We start from the raw sequence: 22,322 nt of genomic DNA, 5'->3' as shown, positions 1-22,322 counted from the left end.
TTTGGCTGTTCCTTCCAAGATATTATGCATCGGGTCTATGACATGCATTCTGACAGGATCAAAATAAGGGAGTTCAAATAACATGCTGTACCTGGCTCCTTAAATCCCTTCAAGTCTGGCTTTTTCTGCCTTGGATTTGGCCCGTTGTGCTTTGTGAGCGTAGAATAGATGGTTTTCTTTTGAGCGTGGCAGCCATTGATCATGTTCAAATCCAGAGTAGTCCACTTTGTTGTCCCTTGTCCTTAGGAACTGTTTGAGGCACTTCGAGCACCCCATTTTTGCCATGTGACCAAGAAAGCCCAACCAAAAAATATTTTGAGTTAAAGTGTCGGGCCTGTGTTATATAGTTTGATAGTTAATACTTAATTATTTATATAATATATAATCATTCTTGTTAAATTGTACTATTAACTATAATGTTTTTTATAGCTTTATTTCAATAGTTAATCATTTCAGTGCAATCAACACATATATTTCCCCAAAAAAATTAATAACATTTCCAGAAATTACTTACTTTTCCTTCATGGTGCTAAACTTGCCACAATTAATGTTGCTCCAGTGTCTGCCATCATAACGTACATATGTTTTTTGCCCCAAATGTAAATAAATTCTGTACTGCGGAAAAATTCACAGAAATTATTCAAATGCCCTGCGAGACTGTGGAGGCTTCCAGCTACTACGCAGCAGAGGATCTACACGGTCCAGAATATTGGACTTGGTCGACATACCAAGTGATGGATACACACCACTGTTCCTGGACCAGTCGGCCAACATTGGCCAGGCCTTGATCTATGTCTGTCCCTTGCAAAGGGATATAGACTTAAAGGTAAATTCTTCATTACTTATGGGGTTGATTAATTACATGAACATGTTAGAGGAAAACATTAAATCGCTATTTATCAAACTGGGTCAAGCTTTACAGTATCAAACTGGGTCAAGCTGTACAGTATCAAACTGGGTCAAGCTGTACAGTCGTACTATCTCTGTCATAGCCTTGACTCACTATGATGAATAGAGATTTATTGTTATCCTTTAATTAATGAACATCTACAGATCCCTTAAATTAGAATATCATGGAAAAGTTGATTTATTTCCATAATTCCATTCAAAACGTTAAACTTCCATAGATTATAGATTATAGATTTAGGGCCCATAACTTTAACCATTTCAAGTATTTAGTTGTTTATTTCTACATAATATGGGCTTCCAGCTCACAAAACCCATGAAAAACAGAATACTGTGAAGAAATCACCATTTACTTCTCAGTTTTTGAAGAAAATAAAGAAATTACAACTTTCAAAATGATACGTCAGTCTTCAATAATTTGTAGGGAATCCCCTTGTCTTAATCACTGCCTCGATGTGCCGTGGCAATTGAGGCATCAGCCTGTGGCATCGCCAGGAAGTTATGGTATGAAAGCTCAGTTTTCTTGATGCTTGCCGTCAGCTCTTCTTTGTTTTTGAGTCTGATGTCCCTCATTTTCCTCTTGATAAAACCCCATAGATTCTCAATGGGGTTTAGGTCCCGCGAGTTGTGATGGCATGGGCATCATACCAGGTTTTGGTGCTTCTCGGGGAACACATTTATCATATTGAGCATAACTGAGACAGTTGAACCAAAGTGAATGACACCTGGGAAAACCTGTGCAGGTGCTTTGACTTTAGTACAGTCCTGAAAAACCTTACTTTCTGCAGTAAGGTTTGCAGCTGTATGGGTTGCAAGATGGCGCCGCTGTGTTTGGCCTGTCACTTGCTACTCTGTCTTCTGTTGTTTGTTTTAGCTGTCGTTTCGCCGGCAATAGTTTATGATCGGACTACGCTGCTGGAATTGCGTTTTGCATCAAAAAGCCTCCTCAATGTCCAGTCTTTCAAACCACCACCGCCACTGTTCACATCAATTCCTCCGTTTCTGCTACCAGGCAGTAAGCGCCGCAGAAGACGCGGTCGGAGGGGCGGGTTGCATGTCAGGCTGAGGACTCACCTGGATTCTCCGTCGTCGAGAAGTGGAGATCGATCGGACCTTGGCAGCGCTAGAAGAACGCGGGATTGTTACGGGTGGCTTAGGCTGGTTAGCCCCGACACCGGCCCTCCGTGTCCGTGCCCCCGCCGCGCAAAAACATCCACTCGGAGCTGCGTCCACGGAAACCTCCGTCCAATTCCTCGCGTGACACGTTCCGCATGGCTCTTTGTAACACTCAATAACAAAACTTTTTTCCTCAATAATGTCATCTCCTCTCACAATCTGGATTTGTTTTTCCTCACGGAAACCTGGCTCCCCCCAGGTGACGTCAGTGCCTTTTCGGAACTCCTACCCTCTGGCTATAGTTACCTCAACGCCCCACGGCAAACGGGTAGGGGCGGGGGGATAGCCACCACATACAGACAGTCATTGAAGTGCCGCCAGCTGTCCACCAAAGTGTATTCCAGCTTTGAGTTACAAGCACTCTCACTCCCATGTCCTATTTTATGTGCAATAATTTACCGACCGCCTAAATTAAATAAGGACTTCTTAAATGATTTTTCAGAGTTTCTGTCAGAGTTTCTGCCAAAGTTTGACAACATCCTAATCTGTGGTGACTTTAACATCCATGTTTGTTGCCCCTCTGATAAATCTGCTAATGATTTCAAGGCACTTTTAGACTCACTAGATCTGACCCAGTCCATATCCTGCCCAACTCATAGGTTAGGTCACACTCTTGATCTCATCATCTCACGTGGGGTGACAGTGTCAACTTGTGAGGTCCTGGATTTTCCCTGTATCTGATCACTCTCTCATACGGTTTGACATCCGTGCTGTTCCACCTGCACCCACATCCACTGCCCCCCAACGTCGGCGCATCATTACCTCATCAACAGTTAATGACTTTACTGCTGCCTTTACTGTCTCTGATCTTTGCTCTACTGCTGATTTGGCATCGCCTCCATGTCCTGACCTTTTCCTCTTCTCCTTTCACACCATTTGCTCCCAGATTATGGACTCTGTTGCGCCCTACAAGGCAATGGGTACCAAAGGCCCATCAGACCCCTGGCTCAATGATACAACTCGGGCTCTTAGGTGTCGGTGTAGACAGGCAGAGCGCAAATGGAAGAAGGATAGGCTGCAGGTGTCACTGGAGATGTTTAGAGACAGTCTTGCCACCTATCAGACAACAGTGAAGGAAGCTAAAGGACAATACCTTTCCAATCTCATCAATAGCAATAGCCATCGCCCTGGAATCCTGTTCAGCACTATTAACTCTGTGATAAATCCGGTGTCTGTTGGTTTGACTGATGTATCTGAACAAAAATGTAACGCATTCAAACAGTACTTTTTGGACAAGGTTTCGTCTGTTAGGCAATCCATCACACAAGCCCCCTCTGTTATCATGCCCTCCCAAGCGGTGCAATGTATGCTGGTGAACTTTGAGGCAGTTACCCTTGTGGACCTCAAAAAAGCGGTCCATGAGTTGAAGGCCACCACATGCCCTCTAGACACTGTTCCTACCAAAATTATGAAGGAGGCTATTGACATCGTGGGTCCCTGCCTTGTCTCCTTTATAAACAGTTGTCTCAGTTTGGGCACTGTTCCCACTGCTCTCAAACATGCCATTGTCAGACCGCTGCTCAAGAAGCCCAACCTTGATCCCTCCACACTGTCCAACTTCCGCCCAATATCTCATCTGCCGTTCCTGTCTAAGCTGATGGAGAAGCTTGTTGTCTCCCAGCTTCAGTCTCACCTCCAACTGCACGCAATAGCTGATAAGTTCCAGTCCGGCTTCAAGTCTAGGCATAGCACCGAATCAGCGTTACTGAGGGTCCACAATGACATCCTGGGAGCCCTGGACAGTAAAAGCTCTGTGGTTTTGGTGCTACTGGACCTGACCGCTGCATTTGACACCGTGGATCATAACATCCTCATCTCCCGACTTCAACACACTGTCGGTCTGCAGGGCATGGCTCTCAGATGGTTTTCATCATATCTCACAAACAGAACTTTTTCCGTAATGCTCAATGACTGTTAGAGGTTAGATTTTTGGCCTGAGCCCGAGCCTGGCCCGAGCCCGACCCGACGGGTCGGGCTCAAGTTTTTATTTTTATTTTATTTTTTAATTAATGGCATTATAATCTCTAATAAAAATCTATGCAATAGGCGGAGTCTATTGGATACAAAATGTGACAATACGCAATATAAAATAGAGGAGTCCGGGAGGGAGGTGGTGCAGGTGCGGGGGGTGAGCGCACGTGCTGCTGTGATGTCACGTTTAAGCAGCAGGTCAGGCTGTGACACCGGCGCCACACAGAGAACATCACTCTTCACTCTTTCTCTCAGGACAGCGTTTCATTAACAGTGGATAAATAAGCAGTTTGGTTCCTGTTACTGCGTAAAAAGTAGCTTTTGTAGAGCGCCATGTTTATGAAACATGAAGGAAGAGGAGAGAGAGAGACGGAAAAGAGGAGACGAGACACATGGAGCTGCTCCGCGTCGCGTACGTCTCTGCCCACTCAGGTATGTGCGCTACTTCTGCGTGCACGTATGCCGTGCGCGTAGCCGCGTACCTTGCAAACATGGTGCTGCTGTGCAGATGCACCGATCTGAGCCTTAAATAAATCATTATTTACATCGGGTTTGTTTCGGGTTCGGGCTGACAATTCACGCTAATTGCTCGGGTCGGGTCGGGTCGGGCTTTATAACCGCGGGCTCGGGTCGGGCTTGATTTTTTGGGCCCGATCTAATCTCTAATGACTGTTCCTCCGCAGCTGCTCCTCTGTCATCTGGTGTGCCCCAAGGATCCATTCTTGGCCCTATTCTGTTTTCACTGTACATGCTGCCAATTGGTCAATTTATCTCTAAACACAACGTCCACTTTAATTTCTATGCAGACGACCTCCAGATCTACCTCCCTGTGACTCTGAGCAACAGTGCTGCATTGGACTGAGTACATCCTGTTCACCCCGGACTCACCTCACAGTTCCCCCAGTTTTGGTCCTCCTACACCTCAGTTTGCCCCGCCATCCGCAACCTGGGTGTTATTTTTGACAGTGGCATGATCTTTGATAAACAGATAGGTGCAGTTGTGAAAGCGAGCTTTTACCAGCTAAGGCTACTGAGTAAGATCAAGTCTTTCTTGTCCCGAGCTGACCTGGAAAAGGCCATCCATGCCTTCATCAGCTCGAGGATAGACTACTGTAACGCCCTCTACACTGGACTGAACCAATCACTCCTCAATCGGCTTCAACTGGTACAAAACGCAGCAGCTCGTCTCCTCTCCAACACCTCCAGACGCTCACACATCACCCCAGTCCTCCGCTCTCTCCACTGGCTCCCGGTGGCGTTTAGGGTGGACTTTAAGGTCCTGATGTTTGTTTTCAAGGCCATCAATGGTCTGGCCCCGGCCTACCTTGCCGAATTAGTAACGGTCTACGAACCAGCCAGAACTCTGCGCTCCTCTGAACACACCTCCCTGGTCACTCCCAAGTTCAAATACAAAAAGTTTGGAGGCCGGTCATTTGCCGCACAAGGCCCAAAGCTGTGGAACGCACTTCCGGTCCAGCTTCGAAACATCACAGAGCTGAGTGTTAAATCACAGTTTTCAGGAAAGCCTTCGATACATAGCCACCAACTCGACTGCTGTTTTTATGTGTTTTTGTATTTATTGTTGTCTACTATGATTCTTGTTTTTATCCTGGAAAGCGCTCTGGGCACCTTCTGGTTGTTGTTGGGCGCTATACAAATAAAATTTGATTGATTGATTGATTGAGCATCTTACACCCTGCAGTTATGTGCTGGATTGTCTCATTGGCCTCTTTGCACACCTGGAGTCTTGTCTGGTGTGGTAGATCTGGGCCTCTATTGCTCTGGTGCTCAAGGCCTGCTCCTTTGCAGCCATGATGAGCCTCTGTGCTGTCCTTTAGTCCGGCTCTGTCTAGCCATTGGTAGGATTTCTTGATATCCGCCATCTCAGTTATGTTTTGGTGGTACATGCCATGTAGGGGCTTGTCCTCCCATGACGGGACCTTCACAGGCATTTGGCAACACTAAAATATAATTCCGGTTTAGGGTGAATGGTAATTTGCACTCACTATAAAATAAAGTACAGCACAGCAAACAATGCAAAAATAAAGGGAAAATGCAAATCAAAGAAAACAAGAGCAAAACAGAGCAAACATCAACATGCAAAGTCCACAACTTACCAATTGTGGACTTATTTTTTTAAAATACAAAGATAATGCCTCCAGACTTGTCAAGCATCGTCACTTCGCCACATTAATATAACTCGTTGTTTTAGTTGTTTTGTTTTTATAAGTGAAAATGAGTCTCTGATGTCCCCGTGCTGAAGTGAGTGAGTATTAGACATACTGTGGTGGTTTGTCCACTGCTCATTATATATACTTCAAATATTTTGTTTATATTTTGTAAATATTTTCCTTCTCCCATTGATTAAAATACTGTAAATGTTTACACAATTACAAGACACATTAATTGACATAATAATAATTTAAAAAGTGTTAAATGTATTTTAATTTCAGATTGCATTTTCGGGTGCCCTGTTTGGGAACCTCAGGATTTCATCTCAATGTTGTTCTGTTGGCTTCAACAAATCAGGACCTTCAGCTGCCCTGGGGCGGTTTGCAGCCGAGTGTGAAGCGGCCGGGATGAGGATCAGCACCTCCAAATCCGAGGTCGTGGAAAAAGGTGCTTCCTCTCTACAGGTCGGTGGGGAGTCCTTACCTCAAGTGGAGGAGTTCAAGTATCTCGGGGTTTGGGTTTGTTTTGTTCACGAGTGAGGGGCGGATGGAGCGTGAGATGGACAGACGGATCGGTGCGGCGTCAGCAGTGATGCGGTCGCTGTATCGGTCTGTCGTGGTGAAGAGGGAGCTGAGTCAGGGCAAAGCTCTTGATTTACTGATCGATCTATGTTCCCACCCTCACTATGGTCATGAGGTCTGGGTAATGACCGAAAGGACAAAATCGCGAATACAAGCGGCCGAAATGAGTTTCCTCAGTCACTTAAGAGGAGCTTGGAGTAGAGCCGCTGCTCCTTCCCATCTGAGGTGGCTCGGGGGTGCACTAGAGCAGGGGTCACCAACCTTATTTCAGCTGAGGGCTACTTTAAGAGCATTAAGTTGTTCAAGGGCTACCAGTTAAAAACGTACATTGTTCACTTATAGGATATTGACCCCATATTATATTAAAATAGCTTTATTTTAAACTCATACTGAGTCACAAGAACTGAAATAACTGTAATTTTAAGAATTAGAATCAAGAAAATTAAGTGTTTTACACTTAAGAAAAAGTCCCAAGGGCTACTGGACATGCGCCAAAGGACCCCTGGGTGCCCGCGGGCACCATGTTGGTGACCCCTGCACTAGAGCGACTATGTCTCTATGTGGCCTGGGAAGCCTCAGGATCCCTTCAGAAGAGCTGGAGGAAGTGGAGAGGGATGTCTGGAAATCTCTCTCTTGGTGAAGAGGGAGCTGAGTCAGGGCAAAGCTCTTGATTTACCGATCGATCTACATTTCACACTGTACGACCAAAACTGTTAAGGTGCGTTCACACCAAACGCGGCAAAGCGTCGGGTTTACATTGAAAATACATGGAGGACGCGCCTCAGGCAGCGAGCCACTCGCCTCCTGTGCGGCGCGTTTTGAAGCTTTCCGCGCGTGGTGAGCTTTTGACGCAGCCCACGCTAGAGTTGGGAAATGTTGAACTTTTTGGAGAAATTTGCGAGCGTCGACCAATCAGGAGCTTTCCCCAAGTGACGTACGTTGTAGCTGAGTGGCAGATTATATGCCGGCCGAGAAAAAAAAAAAAAATGAAAACAAGTCACGGAGGTTTAGCTTCATTGTGAACCGGAGCTACAGCAGCTCTGGGACTTTTACAAAGACACACTTCAGTCTTTCTTTACCAACACACCCAGGATTAAAAGCGGCGACAAGAAAACGTATTTCAGTGGCTGAATCTGCGCTAGGAATGTGTTTGGGCCTCGAGGCTGACGATGACTGTTGTAGCGCTACGAACACACGCTGACGTGCGGCCAGAGTGTGACAAGCGTCTGACTTTAGGTAAGCACAAGCGTCTAACTACGGGCTTTAGCCGCGTTTTTGACGCCCGAAAAGCGTTTGTTGTGTACGCACCTTTAAGGTGCGTACACACCAAAAGTGTCCACGCCTTCAACTCCCATGTTAACCCTATGTAGAGGTGCTTCAACGCGCTCCGAAATGCAAGCAAAGCTGTCCGCGCGTATTAAGCGTAGCAAACGCCAGCGGATGAGGAAAGACGCGCGTCAAAGCCAGGGAGAACAGCGCGGTGAGTGAACAGGGAGGCCACGCCCACTGCTTCATGCACTCAAGTAATCCAATCCACACGTGCGTTCATTTATGCCTTGTTAACCAATCAGGGATGCTGACTGGGCTCAGGCGTCACCTGTTACCTGCAACATGGAGGACAAGTTGATCGTCGCGGTAAAGGAATAGACAGAAACTTGGAGTGAGGTAATATCTTGTACTACCAAAGCATTTTTTTGTGTGTCAATTTTAATGAACCTGCCCTGTGTAACCATGTGTAACCATCAAATACCACTTCATTTGCATTGCATGTTGGAAACATACAGTAACTGTAATATTAGTGAACACATTGTAAAAAATATATAGATTTTTTCAGCGGAGGTGTGCAAAAATAAGTGGAAGAGTTTGAGGGACACCTCCTCCTTCTTTCAAGAAGGGGCCAACATGAGCCAGGAGCGCCTGTGTCCCAATGCGTGACAGCAGGTCATGGAACAGGGCCCGGGACTTTAAGGGCGCACTCACACTTGTCCATCCGAACCGCGCCCAAGCGCTGGAAGCCCCTTCTGCACGGTTCGTTTGTGCAGTGTGAGTACAATCAAACCATGCCCGAGTCGGACTCGGTTCCGGACTTTGGCCCGCTTGGAGGAGGGGGGCCAGAGCGCGGCTCGGTTTCTCGTGTTTGCGCACACGCACGGATACAAGCGGCGGTTGTATGGGCGGGTGCATTTGTCACGTAAAACAGTGAGAAAAGGCTGTACTTATCAAACAGAGCAGCGGCTGCCTCGCTCTCGTCTCCCCGGCCCCCGACCGCTTCGCTCCCGGGCGGCTCCCCCGGACCCCCGGCCACAAACCGCTCGTCTCCACGACCGCTCACTCCCGACGCCCTGGACGCTTCACGCACGTCTCGGGCTGACTTTACGGGAGCGGCTGCGCTTCTCCCGCCCTGTGTCCGAGCTTCTCTGCTGCTGTACCTGGTTTGTCCGCAGGCTTTAGTGGGACAGATAAAACCTGCGGGTGCATTTATCGCTTGTGATTTCGGTGCGCGTTCGTGTTAAGTGCTTTGTCGTAACGTAAAGCGTAGACTTCCAGGAGTTCACCAACATAAAGCTGTTTAACCAGTGGCCGAAGCAGCAATGAATGACATAAACTGAGCGTCAGATCTTCTGTTCTCGTAGCCTTTTTTGAAGGCTGTATATGACTCCAAAGAAAGGCTCAGAGCGGCAGGTGCTGCTCCCCCCCCCGCCTCAGCTGAGCGGGACAGAAGGACGCGCACTTCTCTATTTCTCTGCTTTATTAAAATCGACTATTATATTCACCATAGCCCTTTTTGTTAAACTGTAGTAAAATGCAAAGAAAAGTGGAGTGAAGAGATTTGACAGGGCTCATAGACATTATTTCATGCAGCTGTTTAAGGATTTTTTTTTCTTCCGTATTATGTTGCGCTGCTGCTGCTCACGTGCACTTGTAAACAACTCCTCGTGTTCGGCCACGGCTCGGTTCGTTTGTGTAAGTGTGAGCGCGGGCCGTTCGGGGCATCCAGGCCTTTCCTCAAACGAGCAGAGTGGCAGGTTCGGATGTCATGTGTGAGTGCGCCTGAGTCAACAATTGGTGGCCAGACACGCCTCCTATGTATGACGCTTGCAAAACTTCACGCGCCAGCAAACTATGGCAAGCCAAAGCTATCATAAATCGCCTCTCTCGGCCGGCGTTCAAAACGCAGTTTTTCAAAATAAAACGCCGCTTTTTACGCCTATCGCCGATCGGCGTATTCATATATTTTAATAGAAATGCTAATTATCTCCACCCTGAAGTTTGGACAGCCAGTAAAATGGATGGTTTTGCAGCCAATGGGAACAAGCCAAACCCTTCCCTGCTAAGGCAAGAGCAGCGCACTATCGATCGTCTCTGGGCTGAAACCAGGAGGACACTTCTGCCTCAGGTAAGTCGTTTTCTACTGACAAAGAGAAAAGCAGTGTCTCTTCCACTGTAGCTAAGAACTAAATGTTTATTTTTGCAATGGGGAAGGTGTCAGTGTGGTGCGATAGGAATGCTAGTTAGCAATTAGCACTAGCTCCGACCTGTCAAAGGGCCTTTGTTTTGATAGAATAGCTTAAGGCTAGCAAACTTTTCTCACTTGGGTTTTTGACTACAAACATTGCATGGGAGAAAAATGCTTATGCCTGATGTTGACAGACAACTCATGTGTTTGTAGGGTCATACATACACGAGTCTTCTGTGTAAACGGAGCTACAGTGTTATGGTTGTTTGGAAGTGTAATAATACTACTCTGTCAGCCCTCATTGACACGCAAAAAACATTGCACATTCACAATAAAATATTGAAGATATTTGGGGTATAATGAAGGGGAAAACAATTACAGTACTTGGCAAAGAATAACCACATTATAACCGGTTAATTATGTTCCATATTTCAGTTTAATGACTATAAGTTATTAATTTTTTGATTTTGTCTGCTACATAGCAAAATCTGCCATGGTAATCAACAAGCCCCAGCCTGGATGATCCAGTAGGTGACCGCTGCATCCAGGAGCTCATCTTCAGATATCAAGGATCTTCATCAGGAGCAGCTGAAAGACTGGCCTGTTGCTCAAGACAATGCATGCACTAAAGATTCCAACACTGTGCTGCTTCTGTTGTTGTTTGAAGCACGCATGAAAACCACCAACCGACTGAAACCATCCACCGCGCCATGAATAACTACTCTCCACCTGAAACAGAAGAATCACATTAGCATTGAACGTACTCAAACAAACTGAAACAATTCATAGAACAGATCTCAGCAGGTCACATGACTCACATGTGCATTATTTGCATGAACTATGACATAAGGCATTTTAAAGCTTATTGTTTATTTATTTATCTTTGCCCATTGGTCTGCATTTCCAGGCTACACTTGCACATTTATTTTATATTTAACCAAAAAAATAAAACAAATACCTTATCAACTTGTGATTTCCATCGATGTGCCAAAGAGAATTTGGACCACTGACACTGTATGCCCTTCTTCTGGGTCTACGGTATAAAGACCGCATGGCAGCAGCTCTTGCATTAACGTTAATCATTGAAGCACGTACTCTACTTCGTTGCACTCGCATTCCTTGGGCAAAAAGGGCTGCTCTGACCACTTCAGGGCCCACAAGGTCGTTGCGACCAACTATATTTGCAAGTCCATCCAACTCCTCATCGGTAAGGATGGCGTATGACGACCTTCGCCGAAGACCGAACTCTCTGGAAGTACAAGACTGTAAGCCAATTGATCATACTGTCAAAGATAAAAGAAAAAATACCTCTGTCTGCGATACACTGTGTGTCTTGAGACTCCCAAAATATCAGCTACATGGCGAGCGTTGAAGCCACATTTCATTAAAAAATGGAGTTGTTCCTCCGGAATCAGATAATTGGGTCGTCCCCTGCCACCACGTGTATCAATCGGTGCCTGATATTGAAGACTGCCTAATAAGAATATAAATGGATAATAGTTTAAGTGTTTTACACAATAATTACACAACACTGACATTTATACATGAATGACAAAAAGAAGAATGTAAACAAACAACAGAAGCGTAAGTAAGCTGTATTTCTGTAACTTGTAAATCACGCTGGGGGACCTATGTCAATGTCAAACTGCTAAAATCATTGTTTAAGTGATTGAGAGAGCTAATGCTAAAATCATTGGTCAAATAAAGATAAAAGTGAACAAAAAGGCTTGTTTAGGTATTCATTTAAATCTATTAACTAAATCATACATGTAACAATGTGCTTTATCTATGCTTTTGGTTACACATATTTACATTTTCTTTTCCTGTATTAAGGTTTATCTCCTGCATCAATGCAAAGTCTTCAATAAAAAGTGGAAAGAAATAGACCCAATACATCCTTCATGTAAATGTTAAGGAATGCTAATTGCATTTTGGGCTAAGGAAGGCTCAGTTTTACCTAGTTCACCTCAAGCCTGGTTGCGAGGAACATCTGATCCTGATGTAATGTTAAATCAGCATCATGTCCATATTGAGATTTCCAAACTCTTTCAGGAATGTCTAAAGAAATATTTGCCATTCAGAGTGCCACCACATGCATAACAGGTCTGCAAAAAAGACTATACCAGGCTGAATATTTATGAAACAGGAGTTGACGTAAAAAGCGGAGCCAAAAAAAAAAAAAATGAAACGGTTTATAAATTAAACCAAAACTAGAACTGCAGGTAAGCCTGACTACTATAATTGCCCTGTTTCATCAAAAAAGTTCCGTTTGGCTATGAAGTATTCCACATATAATTCAGTCAGCTATCCTAAAATTCACCAGGTTAAGGCAGCTCTTCTGTGAGAGGCAGTGGAGTCCATATGATTGTCAAGGCCACCTTCACCATTCAGCGCAGAGGCAGGAACAACTGCTGAACATGCCCTTAACTGATCCATCCTAGTCCAACCTCACTGCGCAGCTTGATGGTGACTGACAGATTCTCCATCGCTGGACTTTGTTTCATCATCATCCTCCTCCTTCCCAGGCTAGCTCACTTGTGTACAACAGTCCCTTAACACACAGAAAACATAAAATATTACTATTGCATCAAAGCAATGTATGCAGCAAAAGCTATACGGTTGAACTGATCTATCCATTCACCTTGGTGTGTGTCATTTGTTGAACTTATACATTTCCAGCTCATAGCGCGTGGCCTCTAAATCGACATACTTCTATATATTATCAGAAGGGCCTGCTAGTAGTTGAAATGTAGCACAAACACCATGCGGCTCAAATGCTGCAGCAGGCTTGGACAAATAGTGTCTACTTAACTTCATGAGGGCCACTCCTGTCCGGGTAGAAGGCGGCCGTGAAGCAGGTAAAGCGAGGATCTTCATGAACGCCGGCCGAGAGAGGCGATTTATGATAGCTTTGGCTTGCCATAGCAAACAGGCGTTTGTCGCGAGTGTGAAGTATGTGAAGCGGCGTTGTTTGGCGTTCAACGAGAGGCAAATGGGGCGTGGACGCACGTTTGGTGTGTACGCACCTTTAGACCTTTAGGCCATGTTTCTCAGGTTTGGAAAATCTGCCCTCAATTTTAAAATCTTCCCGTGTATTGCATATTGACATCTGTCTGTTTTGGTCTGAAGTAGCACACTGGGTTAATAAAGACTGGAGGCCTCTGAATGGTAAAGCAATCTAGCAGAAAAAGTTGATCCACTTGTTTTTCCGGAATCTCAGTGTCTCAGTGTCGACTGTTTTTAATCGAGGCTGAAAGTGTTTCTGGGACCTTTTCCTATAAGCTGAGTCTGGTGTTAACGTCTTGTGTAAACAGCCTTTGTGTTTAACCCTTGTGTCATCCTATGTATATTTTTGTACATTTTGCAAGTTCACTATACTGCACTATAACTCTATTGTGTGTGCTTCTCTTGTTGTTTTGCACTGTAATTGTATATTGTGTACCTGTATGTGAAGCGCCTAGTGTTGTTGTAAACGTGCTGTACAAATAAAGCTGACACTGACATTTTTTATTGCGTTTTCATCATCAATTCCGTCGCTATTTTGATGCTATTTTTAAGCTTTTAGATTTGGGTAAAGCCAACCTTGAGAAAATGTGCAGGGTTCAGGTGGGGGTTAAGAGGTTAGATGTATTTTTTCAGTGTCATCATTTGTAAAAGTCTGCTTGAGTACCTGTCCCTCCCCCGCCTGCTGCAGTCCCGGCTTCACGCTGGGACGGAGGGAGGGTGTGTCTTTGGTGCTAACACCCCACACCGGTATGTCCTGTCCTCATTGTGTCCTGCAGCATGTCTCTGTCCCTCAGCTCTCTCTCGTGCCCCATCTGCCTGGACGTCCTGAAGCAGCCCGTTACGGTCCCGTGCGGGCACAGCTACTGCCTGCGCTGCGTCCTGCGGTACTGGGACACAGCTCTGGGGGAGGGCCAGGATGGGGCCCCCCAGTGTCCTAAGTGCAGGCAGAGGTTCGCCCCCCGGCCCGTGCTGGCTGTGAACACGGTCCTGGCTGAGCTGGCTGAGCGAGTGAGAGAGCAGGAGGAGGCAGGGGGGCGCATCAGAGGGGACAGCACAGACACGGGGGCCGATCTCAGAGGAAGACATCAGCGCTCCACAGCTGAGACAGGACACTCCAGGTACAACACGCCACGCCACACTTTACTGAGACCATCACGTTAGCACCACGTCCCAGTGTGGCTCCTTCTCGCATCATCTCATATTGCAATGTGTTTTTTGCGATGTGTGATGCAGCCCCACTTCAGAAAGACTTGATCCTGTGAACCAGTTAGTGCTCTAGAGAAAACAACTACTAAACAACTTTTAAATTCGACAGTATCTTGCATTCAGACAACTATAGGTGTCACGCCACTTACAGACGCCTATCACCCACTTTGTCAAGCTTTTCCATAACAAAGGCCAGGGCCAAACCGGTCTGACCAGGTGTAGGTTTTAGGACTGACCTCTGGCTGTGGCCAAAGCGCTGACCCCTGTGTGCAGAGCCGCCTTAACTAATGGGCTAGCAGGGGCTGGAGCCCAGGGGCTTACCGTATTCAAGGGCCTATCACGGGGGTCGGCAACCCGTGGCTCTGGAGCCTCCTTGTAGTGGCTCTTTTGTCCCACTGGAGCAGCAACGAGTATATCTACAAGGAGAACCGGTTCTGATGAGTAATCCATCAGAACCGCGTGACTCCTTCATTAATGACGCCTCTTATTGATGCTGCTTTGCGCCGCAGCCTCTTTATACTATAAACCTGCAGGCACGGAGCCGCTGCAGATACACGCACCACTCGCACCATCCCAAACGTCTGCGCTATTTTAGGATCCGCGCTACACGTTGTAAAGAGCCCGTCTGAATCTGTCCTCTTTATACACACTTATACTTCATAGCCTTTATAAAAATGCTTTGAGGAAGTTTTTGTCAAAATAGGTTAATTTACTTTCTTCTCTGTTTAAATAAAAAAGAAGCACATATTAGGCTATAATTTATAGCATATGTTTTAATGAATTGATAAGCAAAACAATAAAGAACCGTATATATAAGAGAAACTATCAATGGTATTAACATCGAAGATCGAACATCGAAGCGACGCTGACGCACTGGCCGCCGCCACAAACAACGCGTAAACTCAGCGATAGTGGAGCGAGGCAGAAGGACTCTCCTTCAGAGCTTTATCCGCCCAAAAAAACGATTGAAATCAGCGTGTTTAGGAATCCAAAACATGACCATGGTGTTGTTGTGTCTGATGGACGTCCGTAATGCTGCCGTCGGTGGAAAGTTGCAGCAAAATGCGCTGATACGTCCAATATGAAACAACGTGGAGATAATCCTTCGCTGTAAATATCCAACTCAAGGTCATGAACGGCATCATTCACAATAAAGTTTGTCCAAATGTTGGGAAACACAAAGCTAACGCTCCTCTGCTCAGGGACAGAAGGAAAGAGAAAGTCCTGTTACTTTAGAAACACGTTTCTCACTTTGTTCATCAAAACATCTGACAAACAAGTTTAGAAAACATCAAACCGGGACTAGATTCTGGCCTAATAATAATATCATTAAAATAATTATGATAATTAATGAGTTGTAAAGTTGACAGTGTTATGTGTTGTTCTTTGCAAACAAGTGGAAAAGCTGCTTTTTTTTTTAGAAACAGTGAATGTTTTACCAGCTCAAGCATTACAAAGCATTTTAAATACAAAAACTAAATCTGTGGTTTTCTTTCATTCAGTCGATAATTGTGAGTAATTATTCAATCTCAATATTATTATTATGGGATAAGGTTGTTAAAACTTGAATGGTTGTTAAAATGCCTAATGTGAAAATGAAGTTCTTACATTTGTACATCCCACTGTGAAATCAGAAACAACAGTTTGACACTTGGATTTTTGTGACAGTGATTTTCTTTACAGTCCATTTATATATTGTGCGTTCAAAAACAGGTCCATCCATCCATTTTTCTTCCACTTGTCTGTTGCCGGGTCATGGGGGCAACCGATCGAGTTGCCCAAATCACATTGCACCAGCCCCTTATGGCTCCTCCTGCAGGTGGTGGGTCCACAGAAGGACGGCCTCATATATATATATATATATATATATATATATATATATATATATAAGTAAGCGCTTCCAAGTCAGGGCTGAAAACAAACGCACCCCTGAGCGTCTGAACAGATGTCATGTTTGCACTGAAGGATGTGAAGATGAAGCTCTTTCTCAACTATTGGACACACCTGTTCTTTTTTCTTACCTAACGCTAATGTCACGGAGAAAAGCGCGTTTGGTTTGGCTACGAGAGGTGCAGGACTTTTTTCAACCTCCCTAAAGAAGAGGCCACTCACCAGAAGTTGGAATTTCTTTCCGGGATTCAGCGACTTTCACCAAAATAGTGTTTTCTGTGACTGTCTCTGATGGATGTTTTTGTGAATCTTCTCAAAGTGGATTAACTTTTATAACCAACGCGAGTCCCCAATGTGATGGAGAGGCCAGGACAGAGCGGTGGTGAGTCAAAACACATGTTAGCGCACACGCTAACACATGTGTGTTAGCTTGCGTGTTAGCTTGTGTGTTAGCGTGTGTGTTAGCTTGTGTGCTAGCGTGTGTGTTAGCTTGTGTGTTAGCTTGTGTGTTAGCGTGTGTGTTAGCTTGTGTGTGCTAGCTTGTGTGTTAGCGTGTGTGTTAGCTTGTGTGTGTTAGCTTGTGTGTTAATGTGTGTGTTAGCTTGTGTGTGTTAGCTTGTGTGTTAGCGTGTGTGTTGGCGTGTGTGTTAGCTTGTGTGTTAGCTTGTGTGTGTTAGCTTGTGTGTTAGCATGTGTGTTAGCTTGTGTGTTAGCTTGTGTGTTAGCTTGTGTGTGTTAGCTTGTGTGTTAGCATGTGTGTTAGCGTGTGTGTTAGCTTGTGTGTTAGCGTGTGTTAGCCATTTATGAAGCTGTGTTGCAGATGTCAACTCCTTATAACTGTATTGTGAAGTAACTTCACTTATTGCTGTGATATTTATATTTATTTTACTGCTAATAATGCATGGGCATATCTGCTCGGAGAGAGGGGGCGGAGTTAACTGAATCTTGTCTTCTGGGTTTGCAAAATACCCCCAGAAAATACGTATATTTCTCACATAAAATAGTACTCCATAGTATCTATTATAGAAAACGCTATCTCAATGGCCGCCGGCTGGGCGCCGCCATGTTTATTTCCCATACCGACTTTGAAGCTAAGCAGGGAAGTGCCTGGTTAGAACTGGGATGGGAGACCGTTTGGGAACACCAGGAAGCCTGGCGACAGTACTGAGTGTGTGCGTGGACATCCGCGGCCGGCCCCCACGTGACGGTCCCACCGGCCGCGGGCATTGGCCACGGGTCCATATGGACCGCGGTGCTGCTGTCCGAGGACAACCCGCTGTCACACAAACGCGAGTGCACGAGATCTGACTGCCGTGCGTGTGCGCGCATCCAAACAGGGCGCTGTGTGCGTGTGTGTGTGTATGTGTGTGCGTGTGCGTGCGTGCCCTAAACCTGCTCAAACACGAGCCTCTAATCACACGCGCTGCTCCGACTGATTTCTCCTCCGTGTGAGTCAAAACGAAAATGAAACCACTTAACGAGCGCATGGCCTGCACTGCGTAGTTTTTTTTCCTTTTTTTTTTTTCCTTTGCTGCTGTACCATTTGTTTTCTATTTTGCTTTCACGTATTGTGAGCCCAGAGGTACATTTCATTCTAAAGCAGCTTTGAACGCATTGCCAATTTTATTGTAAGGTTATAAATACTGTCTAACGACGATCATTAGGCTATTTCAGTTCAAAACCTACTCAATTTTTTTTTTTATTGTACACGACCGTGATGCACCAAACCACGGGTCCTGCACCGTGAACCACACCGTTAGAGCTGACCCCCTAATATTTATCCATAATTATTCCACTGTCTCTTGAATCCTGTTCCCCAAGTTTAGCCAAAATATTGTCGTACTTTATAAGAAAGGAGTACGGGTGCATCAAACACTCCAATTGCAGTTTCTTTGAAAAAAAATTTTGCCTTCATTCTTTTACTCATTTGTTGTGGCCATAGTTTTTGGAATGGGTTGGGAACCACTGGTCTACAGCTGAACTGTGTGACGGGTTGGACATTTCTTTGTAGTCACTCACAATCTCTGAATATCAAATGTGGAGACTAGCGAGGCCCGGCCGAAGGCCGGGTCTCAGCTAGTATATCATATAAAAGCCTATACTTTACTTTAGGATGGCTAAAATAGCATGATACAGATCCTTTAATACAGCTTGGCTCCTCTGAATGATTCCATAACTCCACCAGGGGGCAGCATTTGTCCATATCTGTTCTCATCATGGCTCTTAAAACCTTTAATGAGATCAGTACAGCGTGTGCGTGCGGTGGAAACAGAAGTGTGTGCGGGGTAGTGTCGATATGTGCACGTAGATCGTGGTGTTCGCGATCGGGTCGCACTATGTGGAACGACAGCTTATGTGTGAAAATAAACGGTGTCATATCCAAAATCCCCAAATGCTAATTGGCTCTACCACAAGGGTCTATATTGAGCCCCCTACAGTTCTGTCGATAATTAAAAGGTTTACCAGAAATCTGCAAAGACACCAGCTTTCAACTGCATGCAGATGACACATTCATTTATATATGAGCAGAGAACCATAAACTGGCCTCAGACGTTTTAAACAAGCAGCTAGTCTGCATATTTCAGTGGCTGCATGACAAATGTCTGACTTTGAATTATATTAAACTGCTGCTATATGCTGTTCTCTTATGTGGAAGGAGGCTGATGACTTTTATTTGGACTCCAAACTAAAATGTGATGCTCATGTCAGAAAAATGTCCATCAGAGTCAGGACAAGCTGTAATAGCTCTGTATGATTAGCATGCTGTATGAACTCTTGTTGTGGGGTAGCAGAAGGTGCCAAATATAGTCATGTCTTAAAAGAAAGAAAATCTACAATTTTACAGTAAAATGACCCTCTGGCCAAGACAAAAGTATACCCAGGTTCTGTTACAGCGTGTTATTTCTTTGCTTTTTAACTTGATGTGTCCAATAAACATAAGAATGAATATGTGATTTGTACTTTTGAATGGGTCTGATAAGTGGGTTATGACTGAAACTCTCATTCTGTTTGGGCTTTTTCAGGTGTGAGCAAAAGGACAGACAGACAGAAGTTCTCACATCTCTGAGAGACACCGAACAGCTCCTCAAACGTCTCCTCCATCTGATAGAGCCTGAGCTACACCCGGGGGAGGCACACCAGCAGAACCCCCCCCACTGCCTGCTCCAGCCATCACCGTGGAAACCGGAAATGTTCTCCAAGCTTTTGCACAAACATCTTATCTGCTGTTTCAGAATTCCAGGACAAACTCTTGCCTTTAATAGTCCAGGAATGGACACCTGTACAGCAACCAGCAACGGAACCTTTCCCGAACAACAGAGAGGAACTGCTGAAATACTCCCGCCGCCTGAGTCTGGACCCCAACACGGCCCACAGCAGGGTGCTCCTGTCCCAAAGCCACATGCGGGCCACCCTGACGCGGGACAACCAGGGGTACGGAGACCTCCCAGAGCGGTTCACAGAGTACCCCCAGGTCCTGAGCGAGGAGAGCCTGTCGGGGAGGTGTTACCTGGAGGTGGAGTGGTCCGGCTGGGGTTTCTACATGGCCCTGTCCTATGAGAGCGTCCAGCGGTCAGGAACTGAGAGCAGGTATGGACAGGACTATGGACATTTCATCACAATCCCACAATTATTCAGCTTAATAAATACTCTTAAATCCAATGACAACCGCCCACTGCAGCGTCTGCCAGTGTTTTAAACGAAGCCCAGAGCGTTGTATTCACCTCCGCTTGATGTGTGACGTAACACCGTAGAACACAGGTGGACAAAGTGTGGCCCTTCTTCCAGATCCGGCCCTTCAAGCCATTTTATCTGACTTGTCTTTTACATTAGTTCTGTTTTCTGCAATGGAGTAGAATTAAGTTCGAGTTATAATTGACGCATCTCTTTGACTCAGTTCAGGTTACTCATGTGGCCCCTTGTAATATATTGCCCACCCCTGCCCTAGAGCCACATAGGCTTATACACCAATGAGCATGAAAAGCCAAAACCCCAGCTCTGAACTTGAGTTTTGTTTGTGCAGGTTTGGAGAGAGTGAAAGGTCCTGGGCGCTGCACTGTGAGAAGAGTGGGTACGAGCTCCACCACAGAGGGCTTTGCCGGGATGTTCCCGGCCCCCCATGTTCACGGCTGGGGCTGCTCCTGGACCAGGCTGAAGGTCTGCTGATGTTCTATAGTGTGCACCCCCGCATGGAGCTGCTGCACACCACCAGGGCCCACTTCACTGGGCCACTCTGCCTGGGCTTCAGGCTCTACTCGGTGGGAGACTACGTAGAGCTCTGTCCCCTGGAGTGAAGCTGCGTCCCTTCAACAAGTTACAGTCCCAGAGTTTCAAAACAAACTTTATCAGAATACTTCATGTTCATGCTGTATCACGATTGTGAACGAGCTGCTCAAAAAATAACTGCCTTTTGTATACACACTTTTTCGTTGTTTCATTTTTGTGGTGTTTTTTGATACTCAAAGACTTGGTAAAAAGTCGTCTACCTCAATGAACACAGATGTTTGTATTTACATCCAACGTAACGTTTTTAACACGTAACCAGTGACTTCCATCAGTACTTGAACTGTTCATTGATTTGAGCTGGACATTGCTTTTCCTTAACCCTAACCCTAATCCTATATTGGGAAATAAGTGAGTCCGCCTCCTGGCACCCAGTCGGTGGGCGACGTCGATGTAGCCATCCATCTTGTCCCTCAGGTCGAGTAGTAGCTCCTGACAGATGGTGACCACTTTGCTGCGGACGTTCTCCTGTTCCGTCTCAGGTACTCCCATCAGTCTGAGATTAACTCTTCTGCTGTGAGTCTCCAGCTCGTCGATCTTTCTCTGCAATTGTTGCACAAGCTCTTCCTCATTAGTCGCTCTCTGCTCCAAGTGAGCAACTTTAGTAGATACCACTCTCAAATCTGCAGAGGTACGCTGAAATCTTTCTTCTAAGGCAATAATTTTGCCATCGATTGAGTCACATCTATTGTTGATCAAAGCCTTGAGTTCAGCGAACTGTGCGTACATTTCCGTGCTCGCCATGCTCACCATCGTGACACCTGCCCTTTTCTTCAGAGCAGGGGATTTGGATGGTGTCACTGGTAGGCTTGGAAAGTCCTCTTCGAGACTTGTAAGCTCTCCCTCGTAACTGTAGCTTGAGCCGGTGTAATCGTGTCCACCTGCCTCCAAGGCCTGGTGGAAGCTGGATTGTTGTGCTGTGAAAATGTCCCGTTTGCTACCAGCTTTTGCAGCATAACTCTGTCTCTGGGCTCGGCGCGACACTGTAGTGAGGTGCATTTAAGAAAGTTTGTGTAGAGTCCTTTTGAAAGTTTTTTACCAAACTTTGGTGCACGGCGTCTTCACGCGTGGGAGCTTAAACCGCCATCTTGGCCCTCCCCGCCTCTAGGCCCATAGCTCCTAATCACCGGTTAGTTAGCACCAGAGGTCACTATGCTAAAGTGGCCATGATAGTTAGCATCAAGGCTCCTTTTCCTAACTACTTCCTAACTGACAGACCAATTCGGAAGCAACTTGCCATGGCGGACGCTCCAATAATAGTTTGCTGCAGACCTGGAGCCGAGTGATAGTGTGCCCTCTGCTGGCAAGGAGCAGATCCACTGCGGTATTTGTTTTAAAATTATTGTTAGGGTTTAAAATCGTTAAGATTAGGGTTAAGGTTAGGTTAGGGTTGTTATGTTTAGGATTAGTTAGGGTTGTTGGGATTAGGGTGAGTTTAAGATTAGGGTCGTCTAGGAACAAAAATAACAAGCAATGTGTTTGCTGTTCAAAGTTATGTTATCTTTATCAATCAACAGAAGCATCTAGGTACACTTTCCAAATGTGTTCATAAGACTTTTGTTTTGTTGTGTTTTCATGAAAAATAAGAAATAATTCAGCCTATTGACTCCGCACGTGCGTGAAGAAGAACCTTCCTAAAAGCTGATCGGCCTATCCAGCAGAGGGCGCACTATCAC

Source organism: Gobius niger, assembly GCF_951799975.1.
Source record: "Gobius niger genome assembly, chromosome: 13".
Lineage (NCBI taxonomy): Eukaryota > Metazoa > Chordata > Actinopteri > Gobiiformes > Gobiidae > Gobius > Gobius niger.
The sequence above is the reverse complement of the archived record's forward strand: the minus strand, read 5'-3'. Positions refer to the sequence as shown.